The sequence below is a fragment of the Lagenorhynchus albirostris genome, chromosome 10 (genome assembly GCF_949774975.1).
Source record: "Lagenorhynchus albirostris chromosome 10, mLagAlb1.1, whole genome shotgun sequence".
NCBI lineage: Eukaryota > Metazoa > Chordata > Mammalia > Artiodactyla > Delphinidae > Lagenorhynchus > Lagenorhynchus albirostris.
In genome coordinates, this window is record NC_083104.1 from 6021918 (window position 1) to 6038409 (window position 16492).

Genomic DNA, 16492 nt, shown 5'->3' on the forward strand with positions numbered 1-16492 from the left:
CTACAGTAAACCTCTCGTACCCAGTCAAGAACATCAGCACATCAGAAGTCCCTACAAAGCCACCTCCCAATCACGACACCCTACCTGCCTTTCCGAGGTAAACACTGACTTGTATAATTTTTCCACCTAAACCTGCTTCTCTAACAATATCACTTAGTTCTGCCTGTTTCTAAAAGCCAAGTTTATAAATGTTGTCTCTTGTAAATGAAGTTAAAATTTCAATTCTATGTTTTTAAGATACATGTTCATGTGCCTTCTTTTTCCTCTTGATCAGCCTCACCAGAGATTTATCAACTTTATAGGTCCTTCCAAAGAGCCAACTCCTAGCTTTGTTGATCTTCTTTCTGCTCTTGTTTTTAGTAGTTTCTACCTTCTACTTGTTTTTTATTGTGCTGCTCTTTTGACTTCTTGAGACAATATTTGCTAGTTACTTTGGGGTCTTTTCTCTTTCCAGGCTATACATTTTTCTATTAAGTACTGTTTATCTATATGCTATAAATTTTATATGAAATATTTTTATCATTTATTTAAAATACTTCTTAATTTCCATTGTATCTTCTTTAACTCATTAGTTATTTAGGGTTATATATTTCAGTTTCCAAACATATGGAGATAATATTCTATTTATCTGTTACTGATTTCCAGCATAATTACATTAGAATCAGAGTACATATTTTAGGTATAATATCAATCTTTGAAATTTGTTGAGGATTAACAATCCAATCTATCATAAATTCTTGTAAGATATTATGTGCCTGCTTAAAAAGAACATGCACTTCAGTTTGGTGTAGTGTGTTCACTAGAATATGTTTATAAATCATGTTGACCAAATTTTCAATAACCTTTACAGATTTTTTTATATGCTTCTATCATCAGTTACTGAGAAAGATCTGTTAAAATTTTCCACTGTAATTACATATTGCCTATTTCTCCTACAGTTCTGTAAAATTTTGCTTTATATATTTTGCAGCCATGTTATTAGGTACATACAAATATAGAATTCTATCTTCCTGGTGAATTAAAACTGATCATTGAAAAGTAATAGTAACACATAGTGATGCTTTTTGGCTTGAAGTCTATTTTGTCTGCTACTAACATAGCCACACCAGCTTTCTTGTGATTAGCGTTTATATTGTACACATTTTTACATCTTTATCTCCAATCATTCTGTATCCATAGATTTAAGATATACTGCTTGTATAATGCATAAAACTGACAAAATCTAGTCTGAAAAATCTTTGTCTTCCAACCAAAATAGTTAGCCAATTTATGTTTAATGTAATTACTGATGTATGAGTTTAAGTCTACCACCTCTTCTTGTGTTTTATATATTTCACTTGTTCTATGTTCCCTTTTTCTTCCTTTAAATTGCTTTCTCATTAGGGCATTCCTTTTGTTAGTTAGAAGTTATAAAATTTTTCTATTTGTTTAATGTTTACTGTATTACAACATATATGCTTGATTTGTCAAGGTGAAAAGTTAATCGACACCTTTACCCTCCTCCAAAACAATGCACAAATCTAAGAACAGACTAATTCCACTTACCGCCTCCCAACTTTTATGCTATGTTTGCCCTGTATTTTATTCTTTTTTATTTATTTATTTTATTATTATTATTTTTTTGCAGTACGTGGGCCTCTCACTGTTGTGGCCTCTCCCGTTGCGAAGCACAGGCTCCGGATGCACAGGCTCACCCGTCATGGCTCACGGGCCCAGCAACTCCGCGGCACGTGGGATCTTCCCGGACCGGGGCACGAACCCGTGTCCCCTGCATCGGCAGGCGGACTCTCAACCACTGCGCCACCAGGGAAGCCCTGCCCTGTATTTTAAATCTCTCTGTATTGTAAAAAATCCACCACTGTATTATCTTACACAGTCAATGTTCACTTTGAGTTACCCACATATTTACCACTTTGTTTTCATTTTTTCCTACACTTCTGACCTCCCATTTGGATTACTTTTCTCCTACTTGAAGAATACCCATTAGGAATTCCTTTTGTGCAAACAACTGGTGGTAGACTCTGTTTTGTTTACATAAAATACCTTTAACCTTCACTTTTACCTCTTTCTTTTCATTCTTGAACACTGTTTTTTGCTGGGTCTAAAATTTGGGGCTGGCAACTCTTTCTTTCAGCACACTGAAAACATTATTCCACTGCCCTTTGCTTTATACTCTGTGACAGAAAAGTCACCTGTCGGTCTGACCATCACTCTTCTAAAGTTAATGACATTTCCCCCGCTCACTGCCTTAAGGTTCCTCTTTGTATTCTGTTTTCAGAAGTTTCATTGTGATGAGTCTAGGTGTGGATTTCATTTTATTTATACTGTTTGGGCTTTGTTGGGCTTCTTGGATCTTAAGTTTGAGGTCATTCATCTGTTTAAAAATGTTTAGCAATGATCCTTCCAATACTGCACTCTTTTTCTCCTCTCGTTTCTAAGACTCCAACTACATGATAGGCCTCACTCTCTTTTCTTACCTTCTCTTTTATATATTTCACTTTTTCCCCCTCTCTCTGTGCTTCACTTTGAATAGTTTCTTCTAACCAGTTCTTCAGTTCACTATTTGCTTTTCAGCTGTGTCCAACTGCCTATAAACTTGTTCATTTTGTTCTTACATTTTCAGTTCTGGAATTTGTTTCTTAATCTGCAAAGCCACAATTTAGAGTTTTCAGTCCTTGCTGAAAATAAAATTTGGTGTTTATTTCCTTTAATACTGTAAGCATAGTATTTTATACTCTGCATCTGGTAAGTCCAATATCTAGAATCTCTGTGAGTCTATTTCTGTTGTCTGTTGCTTTGGCTGGTTCTCACGTATGCTGTCTTCTCTTTTTGTGTGCCTGGTTATCTATAATTGTGGCCAGATGCTGTAACTGAAAATTTATTTGTAGAAATCATTTGAGAATAGAATCATTATACCTTTCTCTGAGAACATTTCATTGCTTTTACCTGTTACCTATGGGCATTCGCTAAATGGACTCATCTAATTCCAAGTAACCCTTATGGTTTCTGGGCCACTCAGATAATGTGAAACTCAGCTGCAGCCAATGTGAGAGTTGGTTTACTACTAGTTCACCCTTATTCCTAGACATCTCTCTTCAGGGAGTCCCAATCCAAAGTAAGGAATAGTTCACCAGGTTTCCCAGGTTTCAAAGACTCAGACTACAATTTTTATCTCCCTAACTTTGAAAGGACACCAAAGGTGAGCTCAGACTTTCAACTTCCTTTTCCTGGTCAGCAAATGACCACAAGACAAAAGTGATGCCAGTGCTAGGCTCACTCCTCTGTGTTTACACTCTCTCCCAAATCTTAACTCATCTCCTCACAATTTATTAGTTCTTAAATGTTTAAGATTAAACAAATTTTTATCTAGTTTCTTTAAGTGACTTCAGTAAGAGAGCTGTTTGAATTACATGACTTACCACTAGTTAAAGTAGAAACCTCCCAGCATTCTGTTATATGTTATAACGTTGGTACATGGCCTTAGCTTGACAACACCTACCGCAAGGTGAAAAGTACAAAGTCCTATGATATTCTTTGAAGAATAGTGACAGTTCTTCTTGGTAGCAACTTACCCCTGTAGTGCAGAGCAACTACACAGGATGAGATTTCAAGTTATAGTTCCCCTTCCATCAAAAGATGAATGGATAAAGAAGATGTGGTGTGTATGTGTCTGTGTATACAATGGAATATTACTCAGCCATAAAAAAATGAAATCATGCCATTTATAGCAACATGGTTGGACCTCGAGATTATCATACTAAGTAAACTCAAACAAAGACAAATATCATATGATATCACTTATACGTGGAATCTAAAAACCAGTACAAATGAACTTATTTACAAAACAGACTCACAGACATAGAAGACAAATGTCGTTACCAAAGGGGAAGCGGGGAGGGATAAATTGGGAGTAGAGGATTAACAGATGCACACTACCACATATAAAATAGATAAACAACAAGGATTTACTGTAGAGCCCAGGGAACTATATTCAATATCTTATAATAACCTATAAGAAATACATACACCTGAACCTAACATAATATTATAAATCAACTATACTTTTAAAAACAAAGTTATAGTTCCTGTAATTTATTCATTCTATGACCCTGGACAAAGATTTGTCTGCAAAATTAGGTAGGGAAATAATACTTCCACACTTACCAGAATATCAAGTGAAGGAACATAAAAGAACTTGAAAAAGCCTATAAAATCAACTAAAATTATAATTCTCTTCCCTCCTTTCTCTGCTCCATGGGTGAACCACTCATCCATGGCTCTGGGTAATTCACCACGGCAGGCTAGTGCTCAGCTGGTAACTCAGGTCACTCATCACTGGCTGGCAACATTACACAAGACACAGTATTCCAGGAGCCAAACAAGAGCTACCTATTACTATACTACTATCTATGTTTTTAAGTACTTCAGTATACATAGTGTGCTCACAGATGATGTACACACACACTCTTAACCACTAGGGGTAGGTAGGTAGTATTTCAGGTACCTTAATAAAAAAAAATGCATACTCCAGGTATGGTTGCTTCACATTTGAAAGACTGGAAGTCCAACCTTCAGAGTCAGACTATCTTACGGCTATCTAAATCTATATTAGAGGGTTCCCTAATGAGAAAAGGAGGGTAGAAAGAATTTTTCTGATTAAAATAATAGTGTTCAATATATATATGGCTTGGCTAGAACGACTGTACAGGGGCACTGAACCTTGTGTGTACATGTGGGTTGTAAGTATCTGGCAAAGCAGGCAACCTAACACTCTCTTCAGTGGCCCTCTGGGCCTAGGGCTCTGGTCCTGGGTCTGGACACTTAACAGAGAATTTCATCACCTGATCCAATGGAAAGGTTAGATATATCCTGTAATGAGAATATGTCCACACCTGTCTCTACTGAACTTCTGATGCGGGCTACACAGCCAAAGCAAAAAGGTTGGGGCTTTTGTCTGTAAGAACAGGTTGAATGCCTAACTTTTGTGCCTGCTTGCTAATAAATATTCATATGTGTGGCAAAATGTGGTCTGAGTCTTGATTTTATTGTTGCAGACCACATGGTAGCATAACAACCTCTAATTATTGGAAGCTACCGATGTCTACCAAAAAGATGTGCACCGTCGGGAGCAGTGAGACTGGCTCAGTTCAGTTTGCAACAACTGTGGTGCATCAAATTTCCCAAATGAATACTGCTGGGACAGAACCTCAAAGCAGGAACATCACGCTGATCAAGCTGATGTACTAACTTGCCAGCCTGGACCCTCTAAGAGAAAGGCTGTTTCTCTTTAGTGGGAAAACCACAGGAAGCTACGAAGACAGTCTTGGGGTGTGGGTTTTGCTGGGAGCCTGCCAAAAATACCATCATTCTGTTTCTTGGCCCCTAGAATGCAATGATACCCAAGCTTTTTCGTTTTCTTTTTTTTTTTTTTTTGCCTCCAATGATTTCCCGCAAACCACCTGGACTCAGTACTCTACACAAAATGATGTCACTTAAACAGTATCTGTATTCAAAGGAATATATTAGAGGCAACTATCCTACTTGCTTAAGTAAATGCAAAACAGAAGCATTTGTACTTTCAAAACAGCACTTGTCTTGGATTCTTAACAGCTGTATGTCCCTACACTCCAAATGTTTTAAAAAATTTAAGCTAAAAATTTACCAAAATAGGAAAGTGAACTACGTTTGTCATAAACAGTTTTTTGAGGAAAACCTTGGAAACTTTCACCACCCACCCTGCATCGGTGGGGCACTAGACGTTGCTCCAGCCCACACAATGTTCCTGATGGTACAGTCTGAAGACAACTCTCAGAAACACATTCCTCTTGGTATCAGGATTCCCCTTTAAAAAGACAAGTCCCCCAGGGGTAGTCAACCAACTGGTTCACCAAGGAGCTTAACCAATCTGTTCTTGAGCCTGCTAAAAATTTAAAGTAGCTGAGTAATATTCCATTGTACATATGTGCCACATCTTCTTTCTCCATTCATCTGTCGATGGACACTTAGGTTGCTTCCATGTCCTGGCTATTGTAAATTGAGCTGCAATGAACACTGTGGTACATGACTCTTTTTGAATTATGGTTTTCTCAGGGTATACGCCCAGTAGTGGGATTGCTGGGTCATATGGTAGCATGACCTGTGACCACCTAGAGGGGTGGGATAGGGAGGGTGGGAGGGAGGCTCAAGAGGGAGGGGATATGGGGATATGTGTATATATATAGCCGATTCACTTTGTTATACAGCAGAAACTAACACAACATTGTAAAGCAATTATATTCCAATAAAGATGTAAAAAATAATAATAAAAAAAATTAAAAAATCGAAAGTGGGATCTTCCTCCAACCCCAAATGAGTACACTGGAATTCTCTGAGTGTGAATTAATCCTACCACCTCATTGTCTGAGAGGTGTTTAATACGGTAGGTAAGTGAAGTGGGAGTTGGGAATCCTGGACTCTCATGCAATTTCTCTGAACCTAGTGATCTCTCTACCTGATAGACTGGTAAGCCCCCTTGCTAGCACCTTCACAGGAAGCTTGAAAGAGAGATTGGGAAAACACCCATCAAGTGATGCCAAAGGAAGGCAGAAATGCCGCAGCCAAGGCAGCTGATCCTCTCTGCTCGTGTTGCACTGGCCCACTCACGGTACAGCTCCAGCAAGAGGTGGCGAGATCAGTGAGGCTAGAGACAGGCCTGTGGGCAGCAGCGTGGGGCAGGGACCAGAACAACCGCATGAACAGGCAGCAGCCTGGTGCTGTCACAGCAGTGCCACCCACACTCTCACGTCCTGGCCTCAAAGAGCACAGAGAAACTCAGAATTCAGAGGGAGCACAGGCAAGAAGTCTTTACCCTAGGTTCATGTCAGCTCCTCTCAAGTTATAGGCCCAACACTGGCCACAGATTACCTGCACAGATCTTCAGGAAATAAGAGGATTCACCCCTGCCCAGAGCTCACACTCCTGGGAACATTAAATCTCATTTCATTTTGATTAATAATTAAACCCCTAGATTAACAGCTTGCTTGAAAAGGAAAGAAAAAGACAAAGAATCTAATAGCCTGCACATTTAATATTTGCTGACCTCTTGAGGCCCATGCCCCTTTTAAAAGAATTGCTCATCCTTTTGTATTCCCCTCCTTTTTTGTCAACTTCTAAAGATGGCAAGTTTTTTTATGGCTGTAAATTACAAAATGAGTGCATTTATAAAGCACAGGGGAATGGCACCGGATCTCTGCTTGTACAAAGGAGCGATCGAAAACATTTACAGAGTGCCGCGCCCGTGACACTCGGCATACCAGCTCTTGTTTAATCTTCATCGCCACCAAAAAAGAATTTTTAACTATTTTCTACCTGAGGAAACTGAAGCTCAGGAACTTCAAGAAACTTGTCATAGGTCACGTAGTTAGTAAGTGGCATCGTCTCAAAAGCCAGTGCTCATTTCTAGTGTACAAACCATGTCCAAGTGTCCTGTTATCTTTCTGCCAGCTCGTAGTCAAAGGCTGGTATACTTGGAGTTCCTGGTACTGGGGCTCTCACTTGTTCAGACCTGCAAGCCATTTGAAGCCTCTGCAATTCTTTAAAAAATTTTAAAACTTTTTCTTGCAAATGGCTCGTTCCCTTTATTCAACACACAGCTTCAAATTACTCTTGGCCTTTTCCAAAAAAATCAAACCCACTCTCAAAGGTCAAGAATTCACCACTGCTGAGGCTACTAAGAGGAAAATATTGTGAGATCTGAAGCAATATCCCAAGAAGAACTTGTCAACTGTTTTGAGCTACCACAGCAGAACTGAAACAAGTACAATGCCCCCGCAACCGCACTCCGCCCCCAGGGGTCACTGAAACGGCCCATTTCTTGGAACTTGCAGTCCTTTTGCAGAGAGCATGATATTGCGATGCAGGACTCATTTTTCAGGTATTAAGTGCCCACTGGAACATTCTCAATAATAGGAAGCAGTGAGTGATTAGGCAAAGAAAAGCAGATGTTGTGAAATAAAACTCTTACTCCTCCAGTAGGGCCAAGTGCTGCGTATGTGTTTTTGCTTTCTTACTTATGCATGTTATTCTACCAGGAAGTCACTGTGCTGTCAGTTATTACTATTATTTTTAAATCCACTTGCATTGTGACTGAAGTCAAGTTTGTCAGGTCAGACCGAACTAAGAGAAAATCTAGATATGGGTACAGTAGCAATCCCACGGACGGTTTCTAGTCAGGCTTTCTTCTTTAAGAAAGAGCAACGTGGAGCTCACGTTCCGTGCTCGGGATGTGTGAGGGGTTTTAATGCAACAGAGAAACATTGCCACTTCCTTCAATCCCACTTTTGTTATCATCTTCGTGAAAAAGTTGACATAAAAGGAAAGGGAAATGTGAAGTTCAACTGAGAACTAGGAAAAACCCAAGTTTTCTCTCCCGCCTTTACAAACAACACAAAAATATACTTTTGCACAGATTTCTGTTCCAAGTTGGAGTGCTGATAAAGGTCTTAAACATATCCAAATGCTTCAGTAACTCGAGTCAACTGCCAAGACACCTAGGCCGTCTGGAGTTCTGACTGTGGGCCTTGTGACCATTCAACACACCCTTCAAAGTAGTCCTCATGGGGATGGGCGATCATCCCAGTGATGCTGCCGTTCCTTAAAACTCTGTTGGATGTACACTTACTTAGTGTCAAGATAGTTCTTCTAATTTACAAGATTTGCTATGTCTGTTCTCCCATTGACTGTTCACCTTTGGCACACTTGCAGCCGTGTCAGGACCACAGAGCAGCTAGTTTCCCAGTTTTAGTCTGATAGTTATAAATTTAAGATATCTAACTTTGGTGTGTGCTTTAGCCAGCCCTTAGATACTCCAGAAAACAGAAATACGTAGTTTTTTCTTCCTTGTTAAGAAAAAAAGTTTAATAAAACTTGTATGCTGGAAGAATTACTTAAAACCAGGGAAGGCCAGATACTTTAGAATTTATCACTATCACCACATAAGATGTTATATAAACAAGTTATAACAACAGTAACTTTGGGAATAGGATGTTCTCAAACAGTTCTTTCAATCTTCTATGGCAAGAAAGGCTGTAGTGATAAGTACTTTTAGAAATACCTGGACAGGATATTGGAAGACCTTTTAGAAAAAATAAAATGGACTTTTAAAAATCCTGCAGGAGAGCAACCAAAACCCTGCAAAAAGCTCACTGCCAGAATGTGTCCTTTCATAAAATGTTAAGTCATCTCTGATGAATCCCAAAGGCTCCTTATTTTAATATACTTTGGAAATGATTTTGCTACACAATAACAAATCATCGAAAGCATCAACTAAAGCAAATGAGATAGTAAAAGCTGGAAAGAAGCTCAGATGAACAAATATTCAGAGCACTGAAATGTAACATTCAGTAATAGCTACCACCTATGGCTTCATGATAAATCATGCCTCTGCACGAGTAGGCAAAGAGCGTCTGCTACCAAGCCTTAGACTCCTACCCGACTGAGTTCCTGGAGGGCACAGCCTATCTTCCCATTCTTCCTGTTGTGCTGTTCGTTTATTCATCTACAAAAACACTCATTAATTTTTCTCACCATTCAAAACATATTTAACCAGTTCCTACCTTTTGCTAGGAACTAATTATCCCTTCTAAGCTTAAGAACATTTCTTGGGTCAAGATGTTTAAATAAGTTGACGTGCTTGAGGTATATAATCGTGCATTATAATTTTCCTATCTTGTCCAGAAGGATATCATCAGAAACTTCTGAGAATGTCTTACTGACCTCTGTATCATCCAAAAATATATCATGAAACAGAAGCTCCAATGTTTGTTGAATTGCTATGACAACAGTCATTAAAATAAACAACCACACATATATTTACATGAGTTTAAGTACTCAATTTAAACAGTTACATATATATTATATGCAACCTGTGTATGTATAAGCATGTACATCCATAAAATGTTTCCCAATTCAAGCTGATAGCACCCTTATTTCAAAAAACCAGCGGTTACTACCATGTTCTTCCCTCCCTACCTTACAAAGGTACTAAACAGGAGGAGAGAAGAGGGAAGAAGACAAACGTATCGCATAAATAAGAAGAAAAGAAGGAACATGAACAGATGACAGCTGGGGCTCTTTGCCCATCTGGAGTCAAATCAATGCACCACTAGAGAAAGGACAAATAACCCTTAGAACTCTGAGCCGCTTCGCTATCTCTCCCCTCCCCTACCTGGATGCTGCTTGGCCTAAAGAAACAAAGTAGCTGATCAAGAGACTACAACAATGTCAGAGTCAGGTAACAAAACCCAGTGGTACATCAGCCCAGGCATCTCCCTTTACTACAGTTGAGGAAAATGAGTCCCCAAAGAGAGAGGGCTACTTTCCCAAGCCACACAGAGAAGTCATGGTGGGGCTGTGGCTGGCTGCACCCACATCCCCCAGGGTCTTGTCTGGGAGAGTGTGGGGATGGTACCAAAGAAAAACTCTGAGCAAGGATGCCTTCCTAGGATCCACAGGCATGTTTCAGGGACTTCACAAAGCCAATGAAATTGCCTGCAAAACTGTGTGGCTTCCATTTTTCAGGGGAGCAGGTTTACCGCTTTTATCGGTCTGAACGAGGTCCATGACTCAAAAAATTTAAGAACCACTATGTCAAGGGTTGGGCTTGGGGGAAAGGCTAAAAGTGAATGAGATTAATTCCAAACTAAAAGGAACTCAGATTTTCAATAACCTGAAGCCTATGCTTGGGCCAGGCAGCCTGTGGAACCACCTAAGGAGAACACAGCCCTAAGTTTTCTGGTCTGGATGTTAGAGATCCTCTAAGGAAAAAAAAAAAAAGTGTGTTAGGACAGGCGAGGCATGTTTTTGTGACCTCAGGTGACACAGAAAAGGAGTGAGCAGCACAAACTTTAACTACCGATTAGGTGGTCTCAGGTTAGAAGTAACTAGCAAGACTGAGTTCTCTGGAATCACAGGAAAGGTTTTGGCAGTAATAGTCATCATGAACCATGATGGAAGGTTTCTGCAGTCTTTCAAAGCCAAGCCAGACTTGACTTTCAATCAGGCCTTTCACTGTACCTGCTTGTGAACAGTGACCCCAGAAAGGGTGCCACACACCCCGGAAGACCTAATGAAATCACAGGGGTCTTTGTTTTCCTCTTATTTCTGATGTCAACATCAGTCCCAGGAGTGGGCAAAGGCCTTGGTACTTGGTCACAGGGAACTGGATACACGTCAGCCATTGCAATTTCCCTGGGAAACAGAAAATATTTTCCCCACTCTATGGATGAGGAAATTGAAGCAAAGGGAGAAACGTCCAAGGTTTTTCAAGGAGGTGAAGAGCCAAGAGCTCTGAGGTTAGGGCTTGTAGCTAAATACTCCACACTGGCTCTGGCTGGATATTCCATCTCCTTTTGGGAAGCGAGCAGTTGTGGAAGTTGTGGGAACTCTAGTTGCTAAGGACAAGATATGAGATAACAGTTTACACCACACAACTATCCATATGGAATCCATCGCACATTACAACAGGAGACTTGAGGCCTCACTAGGTAAATGAGATAGAAAAAGGGAACCTGGGGGTTACTCATCATTTTCCAAATCAGAGATTTATGTCCCTTTTGGAAAGAAGAAGGAACACCTGGCTGCAGCCCAGTTTTGAGTAATATTTGCCACTGAGAAGCCGTATGCAGAAATTCCTGGCACAACTTTGGAGAGCTCTTCCGATGGGGCTCTGGCCGGTCCTTGTAAATGACTGAGATTTAAAACCCTATCAAATCAGAGAAGCAGAGAGTATGCTTGATGCAGCACCATAAATCCCTCTCTGTGAAGCTAATTTCAAACTTACAATAGCAATGTTCAGAGAGAAAAAGTATCTGCACATACCCATAAAAGATAGGATTTTTTTTTTTTTTTTAAGCCAAGAAGGGTAGACATCAATGCCTAACAATGATCTGCGTGGCTGGAATACAGTCGATTACTTCCTTAAATATATTTTCTGATTTTTTCTGCAACGAAAATGCACTGCTTGGGGAATAAAGAATTAAATAAAAGTAAGTAAAGGAAATATAAAAGCTAGCAACTTCAAGTGTCAATAGACAGCCAGAGCTTATCTCATCCAACTGACTCATTTAACAAAAGAAAGGGAGGCGGCAGAGCGGGGAGCACCTTGCCTGTGGTCCCTCAGCTGGCCAGCAAGGGATGGAGAGCCAGGACCTGGAAATCCCCCGCCTGCCTTCCTGTCCTCTGCACCCCGCCCCCCGCCCCCCAACGGGCTGCAGTTGCTGGATTCCTTAGGCTAGGAAACCCCTAAGCCTGATGCGAGGTGAGAAGGAGCCTCAAGTGCTAGACAAAGTACAGCCAGATTCCAGCTCAAGAAGAGCTGAAATGAAAATGGCACTCACCAAGAGGACAATGTGAAGGGAATGAGGTGTCCCAGGCTCTGTCACAACTGCTACACAGAACAACTTCATAAATGTGCCATGTTTTCTTGCCTCTGGCTGGCACACATGTGATCCCCCCACGCCTGGAATACCTTCCTCTTGTCCTCTCTCCCATGTATTTCTACAAATGCCTACTCATCCTTTAAGATCAACTTACAAGTCCCTTGCAAGACCTTCCCGGGTCTTCCCCATTTACAAAGCCAATTGGTACCAGGACACCTTAAGAAGAGGATACACCTTGACTGTAGAGCATATAACAATGTTAGGGAGATCAGCATTGGTTTATAGGTCTCTCTCACTCTTTTGATAGTGTTCTTTGAAGGCAGTGGCTATTTTAATCACCTCCCTATCTCTGGTACACGGCAGGGACTCAAATGTCAGTTGAATAAACGTATGTCTGCTAACAGACATACAGTAAGAGTTTAACCTCTCCTTCCAAATCTACCATTTGTCTTTCTCTCCTCAACGGTGCATCTGCAGAACTTTTAGGTAATAGGTTGCTCTGGGATAGAGGTTTTTCTTTAAAGAAAGTTTAAATACTTGAGTTTAATTTTTGGCATTTCATGCTTCTCTTTTCTTAACAAAGAGAAAAGAAATGAGAGAAGAAAGGTAGGATTATATTAATATCAAAAGATAAATGGACAGGCTGACTATGACAAAGGCAAAAAGCAAGCACAGTTGACCATACGATGATACCAGCTGACACATATTCTACACCACCCTATCCCTCTCACTGCAAGACACACATATACAGGTGCACACAAAAAGCTAATAACAAGTCACTTTGGGAAGTTCAGTCATAACCTGTCAACAGGAGACCCCATCGAATAGTAAACACCAGAATGAGTATAATATTAGGGCTGCTAATGGCTAATTAAAATCTGAAGATCAGGTTTCTGGGCACATCTTGCTACATCTGTGCACTAGGCAGTCCCAGACGGTATAAAAACCAAGTTTGGGGCCTGCTTCTTCGTAATAGGCTGTTCCTGCAATATTGCCAAGGTTGTGACAGAATCGTGCGACAAGATCAAGAATCGTCTGCCTGCAGTCTCCTCAGGCACAGCCCTGCGCTCCTGACTCTGCACATATGAGAGAAGTTTCCAGTCAACTTCTGGGTCCCAGGAACAAGGCTACTGTTACATAAAACACCAGAAGGGGCCTAGTTTTACTCCTTCTAGGGAAAGAGAACCGTCACAATACTCAAAATACTGCTCCCCTCCCCCAAGAATGACTGGGAAGGGGTACAAGGGAACTTTCTGGCGTAATGGAAACATTCTATGTCTTGACTGAAATGTAGGTTACCTGGGTGTATGTGTTTGTCAGAATTATAGTATTGTCCTCTTAAGATTCACGCATTTCACTGTATGTAAATTTTGCCTAGAAAAAAAGAACCATGCACAATGATCAAACTCTACGTAATAGGTTTACTATCTGCAGTAGTATGGACTGGCAATTTTGGAACTACTTTCTGTGTATTCCAGGCTTGAGCAAGTTAAGTGAATATATGCAGGATACTGGGAGCCAGGTTTCTGTTGGGGAAGGTAGTTACAAATATGGAAAGGGGGAAAGTTAACATTACCAAAGGGGATAAAATATATCATGTGCCTCCTGACATGAGGATACATCATCATTTCTTTGGTATTCCTGCCAAAAATTCATAACCTGAATCTAATCATAAGGAAACATTAGACTAATCCAAATTGAGGGAAATTCTACAAAATAACTGGCAAAATGTCAAAGTGGTGAAGTTAAGAAAAACAAAGAAAGGCTAAGGAACTTTTCCAGATTGAGGGAAGCCAAAGAGACATGACAACTAAATGCCCGATCCTGAACTGGATTCTGGTCTGGAGAAAAAACTTATGAAGAACATTACTGGTACAAATAACAACATCTGAAATATGGACCGTGTATTAGATAACAGTATTGTTACACAAACATTAAACTGCCTGAATTTGGTAAGTGCATTGTGCTTAGGTAAGATAAGAACCTTTTTCTTAGGAAACATATGTTGAAGTACTTAGCTATGAACAATCACAATGTCTCCAATTCACTCTCAGTTTCAACAAAAAGAGGAGAGGCAGGGAGGGAGAAGAGCACATACACACAAATGGGGAAAAATGTAAACACTTGGGGGATCTGGGTAAAGGAGTTCCTTGTACTATTCCTGCAACTTGTCTGTAAGTTTAAAATTATATCAAAATAGAAAGGTACCCCTCCAAATACCCTAACTTCCTCCCAATTACTTAGGTGAAAAATCTAAAAACAACAAATTAACTCCATGTATTATAAGAAATTCTTTCAAGAATATCGGTTTCAAATCTGTACTTTTCCCTTTGGTAGCAATTCCACACAACTATTTGGCTCTGAATTCCTTTATGAAACCTAAACAAGGACTCATATACCTTCCAATAGGGTTTTTTGAAATTCTAGTGACAGATACTATCATTTTGGAAAGTCTTACAAGGCAATAAATAGAAACTGGAATGAAAGCGACTCCTCACCACCCTCCTCCCTCCAGATTCTTCAATATTTTTTCTGGAAGATGGAACAATTCACCTGGCTGTATGCCAAGCTAAAATCAAATAGGATAAGGAACAATTTGCGTGTAGATGATTTAGCCTTCCCTGCCACAGAAGCAGAGAACTGTACTCTTCCCCACCTCAGGCCTTATAAAAGGTCTATATTTTACTGATATAAATAAGGTAATGAAGGCATTTTTACTCAGCATAGTTTATTCTACCTCCCCAATCTTTCTGTACTTGTGCTTAAATCAAGACACAAGCATGGCCTTAGTGCTAGGGGAAAAAAAAGCAAAAATACTGAACACTACCAAAGGAAAAAATTACTTCATGGATGTCAAAGGAGAAATTTTTAAAAGTCATTTTTAGCCTCAAAGAATTTTTTTGAAACAATAACAACTATGATATGACTCAGTATAAAAAATATTATGCTAAGTATGAATTAAGAAAAATTCACATGCACAGAGATGAAAATGTAATTGGATTTGTCATTTCAAAGTATTAATGCTGGGTTTGCAGATAATAGAGAATGACATCCTCCTAAGCGAATAAATAAGTTAGCCAAGTAAGTAAATGCTGTGTTTCTACTGTAAGGAAATACATGCACCAATGAAGCAACCTTTTCAGCACAAAAGAAATTTAATACCCAGACCACATGAAAAGTGATCGCTATGGGAATAGCACAGCTGTTAAAATCCAAGTCAGTTTGTATTAAATCGTCCAGCATGTTTATGTAAAGCAGGACTCTCAGAATGACCACCAAGGGGAAATAATTTTGCTAACAAAAAAGTAATACCTATAATTAATTTAATGCTTACAATAAGTGTGAAAGAAAATGCAAAGCTATTCTCTTTCAAAGAATATAAGGGACCTCAGCTAGCTGGTATGCTTGTGATCCTTTTGTAAACAGTACCTCAAGGGCTAATTTAATTAGAAATAGAACAAGAAAAAATGAGTGTTTGCATTTCACTTAGAGAACCCAATTATCGTTATTTCATTGACTAACCAGATTTACATAAAGCCACAGAAAAACCTCTGGCACCGGTGCCAAACAATTTCAATATGAAAATTAATACTGCCAAGTTATTTTGAGACCAATTAGCTTAGCCATTCAAAGAAAAAAATGTGCTCCACTGAAGAGCACGTAATCCTAAAACCTGCATTTCTGAAGACAGAAGTGCACACAGACGTCCTTGAGGCCCTGACTCGAGAAGACAGAAGATGCCTTCAAGAACCTACAGAAAAAAGGAGCTCACGGATAACTACTAACAAACAGCTTTAAATCTCAACAGAGACACTTGGGATGCATAACGATAGAACAGGAGCTTACTTTACTTTTGAAGAAAAGAGAGAAAGAGCTACTCTAAGTTTTTGAGCACCTAAAATTAACCAAATTTATCAACATTGTTTGTCAAATCTGAGTTAACTTTTTTTAACTTTTTTTTTGGCCGTGCCGCACGGCATGTGGGATCTTAGTTTCCTGATCAGGGATCGAACCCGTGCCCCCTGCATTGGAAACTCGGAGTCTTAACCACTGGACCACCAGGGAAACCCCCTGAG

General features: G+C 39.7%; 1 protein-coding gene across 9 annotated transcripts in view; it reads right to left on the reverse strand.

Annotated features, from left to right (window-relative positions):
* The window catches only part of ATG7 (autophagy related 7), a 295536-nt gene that overhangs the window by 137863 nt on the left and 141181 nt on the right, over positions 1–16492 (reverse strand). The window lies entirely within an intron of this gene.